The sequence below is a fragment of the Triticum urartu genome, chromosome 6, assembly GCF_003073215.2.
Source record: "Triticum urartu cultivar G1812 chromosome 6, Tu2.1, whole genome shotgun sequence".
Classification (NCBI taxonomy): domain Eukaryota; kingdom Viridiplantae; phylum Streptophyta; class Magnoliopsida; order Poales; family Poaceae; genus Triticum; species Triticum urartu.
In genome coordinates, this window is record NC_053027.1 from 485744931 (window position 1) to 485748750 (window position 3820).

The window sequence follows — 3820 nt, forward strand, 5'->3', positions numbered from 1 at the left end:
CTACACCGTCCCTCTCACTGCCTCGCCCGCCTCCTGCAGCAGGCAATGTAGCCCATGAAGCACCTCCACCACCTCCAAATCAAGACGTCGCCCTCGCACCAAGATGGGCGGCCCCGCGGCGCGACCCACCGCGTAGGGCGCCCGCGCGTGAAGAAGGAAGCTGCTAGGAAATCCTGCGGCCGCAAGAAGATGCTCCTGCACTCCCAGCACCACCACGGCAAGACCGCACACCGCCTACGGTGGCAGCGCATGGGTACCAAGACCAGGCTCCACCTCCACAACGGGCTCCACTGAACACCGCGGGTTGCCGCGCCTTCACCCTAGAGTTGCGCAGCGTTGTCTGGCCTAGCAAGTTCAAGCCCGACCTGCCTCCGCGCTACGATGGCACCCCCGACCCTGCTAAGTTCCTGCAACTCTATGAGATAAGCATCGAGGCAGCCAGCGAGGACAAGAAGGTTATGGCGAATTGGTTTCCCATGGCTCTCAAGGACACACTCGTGGCTCGTGAACCTGCCTGCGGGATCGATCTCCTCCTGAGGCGAGATGCGCGAGCGTTTCGTCGCCAACTTCCAGGGCACTCGTGACCGCCCGTCTACCGCGGGAGACCTGCGGCGCATCCTGCAGCAGCCAGGGGAAACCCTGCAGAAGTATATCCAGCGCTTCAACAACATTTGCCTCAAGATTCCCAAGGTGACGGACGAGGCCGTCATCTCAGCATTCTCTGATGGCGTCCGTGATGTCAAGATGAAGAAGGAGCTCACCATACACGAGGATATGTGGTAAACTAAAAAGCAAAGACTCAAATCATACAAGACGCTCCAAGCAAAACACATATCATGTGGTGAATAAAAATATAGCTCCAAGTAAAGTTACCGATGGAAGTAGACGAAAGAGGGGATGCTTTCCGGGGCATCCCCAAGCTTCGGCTTTTAGGTGTCCTTAGATTATCTTGGGGGTGCCATGGGCATCCCCAAGCTTAGGCTCTTGCCACTCCTTGTTCCATAATCCATCAAATCTTTCACCCAAAACTTGAAAACTTCACAACACAAAACTCAGCAGAAAATCTCGTGAGCTCCGTTAGCGAAAGAAAACAAAAGACCACTTCAAGGTACTGTAATGAACTCATTCTTTATTTATATTGGTGTTAAACCTACTGTATTCCAACTTATCTATGGTTTATAAACTATTTTACTAGCCATAGATTCATCAAAATAAGCAAACAACACACGAAAAACAGAATCTGTCAAAAAACAGAATAGTCTGTAGTAATCTGTAACTAACGCAAACTTCCGGAACTCCAAAAAATCAGCCAAAATAGGACGACCTAGACAATTTTTTATTGATCAGCAGCAATTGGAATCAATATTTTATCACGTTCTGGTGATTTTTAACAATTATTTTCGTGAACAGAAAGTTTCTGGAATTCTCTGCAAGATCAAATAACTATCATCCAAGAAGATCCTATAGGTTTAACTTGGCACAAACACTAATTAAAACATAAAAACACATCTAACCAGAGGCTAGAACAAATATTTATTCCTAAACAGAAGCAAAAAGCAAAAAACTAAAAATAAAATTGGGTTGCCTCGCAACAAGCGCTATCGTTTAACGCCCCTAGCTAGGCATAGAAGGAAGAATAGATCTAGGTAGTGCCATCTTTGGCTTCCAATTTTTTAGCGGAATGAAGCTCGAATCTGGGAGGTTCTTTACGTTTCCCTTCATATTTGGAAATTTTTAGATCTAAAGAATCCAACTGCTTATTGCAAAGAGTAATCAACATATTCATGCGGTAAATATTTCCGCTAACGTTCTTAAGTGGTTCAAGAGACTTCTGTAAAATCTTAGTTACTTCGCAATTTTTTTCAAAAACTTGTGTCTCTTCCTGGGTATGATGAGGCCCCTTTTGTTGAGGTAGTGCTCCCACTATACATTCTATAATTTCATGCGCAATATGGGGATCAATTTCAATAAAATTGCCTTTGGCAACGCAATCCAAGTGTTGTCTATGAGACATATTTAATCCAACATAAAAATTGCAAAGCAAAATTTGAAGGTTCACTTCAAAGGTACAATTACGGTAAGACTCCATTATTCTAAACCAGGCATCGTTTAAGTTTTCTCCTTGTCTTTGTTTGAAGTGAAAGACTTCAAACTCAGGGGACAACAGAGTTGATAAGGGACTAGCCATAACGACAAGCAAACAAATGAAAAAGAGGGAAACGGAAAAGAGAGGGCGAATGAAACGACAAGGGTGAAGTGGGGGAGAGGAAAACGAGAGGCAAATGGCAAATAATGTAATGCGGGAGATAAGGGTTTGTGATGGGTACTTGGTATGTTGACTTTTGCGTAGACCTCCCCGGCAACGGCGCCAGAAATCCTTCTTGCTACCTCTTGAGCACTGCGTTGGTTTTCCCTTAAAGAGGAAAGGGTGATGCAGCAAAGTAGCGTAAGTATTTCCCTCAGTTTTTGAGAACCAAGGTATCAATCTAGTAGGAGGCCATGCACGAGTCCCTCGCACCTACACAAACAAACAAATCCTCGCAACCAATGCGATAAGGGGTTGTCAATCCCTTCACGGTCACTTACGAGAGTGAGATCTGATAGACATGATAAGATAATATTTTTGATATTTTTATGATAAAGATGCAAAGTAAAGAAAGTAAAATAAAAACGGCACCAGAAATAGCTTGTTGTCGGGAGATTAATATGATAGAAAATAGAGCATAAGTATTTACGGTGGGCGAACAAATTACTGTTGAGCAATTGACAGAATTGAGCATAGTTATGAGAATATCTAGGTATGATAATGTATATAGGCATCACGTCCGAGACAAGTAGACCAACTCCTGCCTGCATCTACTACTATTACTCCACACATTGACCGCTATCCAGCATGCATCTAGAGTATTAAGTTCATAAGAACAGAGTAACGCTTTAAGCAAGATGACATGATGTAGAGGGATAAACTCATGCAATATGATATAAACCCCATCTTGTTATCCTCGATGGCAACAATACAATACGTTCCTTGCTGCCCCTACTGTCACTAGGAAAGGACATCGCAAGATTGAACCCAAAGCTAAGCACTTCTCCCATTGCAAGAAAGATCAATCTAGTAGGCCAAACCAAATTGATAATTCGAAGAGACTTGCAAAGATAACCAATCATACATAAAAGAGTTCAGAAGATTCAAATATTGTTCATAGATAAACTTGATCATAAACCCACAATTCATCGGTCTCAACAAACACACCGCAAAAGAAGATTACATCGAATAGATCTCCACAGGAGAGGGGGAGAACATTGTATTGAGATCCAAAAAGAGAGAGGAAGCCGTCTAGCTAATAATTATGGACCCGAAGGTCTGAGGTAAACTACTCACACTTCATCAGAGAGGCTATGGTGTTGATGTAGAAGCCCTCCGTGATCGATGCCCCCTCCGGCGGAGCTCCGGAACAGGCCCCAAGATGGGAACTCATGGGTACAGAAGGTTGCGGCGGTGGAATTAGGTTTTTGGCTCCGTATCTGGTAGTTTTGGGGTACGTAGGTATATATAGGAGGAAGGAGTACGTCGGTGGAGCAACGTGAGGCCCACGTGGGTGGAGGGCGCGCCTGGGGGGGGGGGGTAGGCACGCCCCCTACCTCGTGGCTTCCTGGTAGCTTTCTTGACGTAGGGTCCAAGTCCTCTAGATCGTGTTCGTTCCGAAAATCACGTTCCCGAATGTTTCATTCCGTTTGGACTCCGTTTGATATTCTTTTTCTGCGAAACTCTGAAATAGGCAAAAAACAACAATTCTCGGCTGGGCCTCCGGTTAATAGG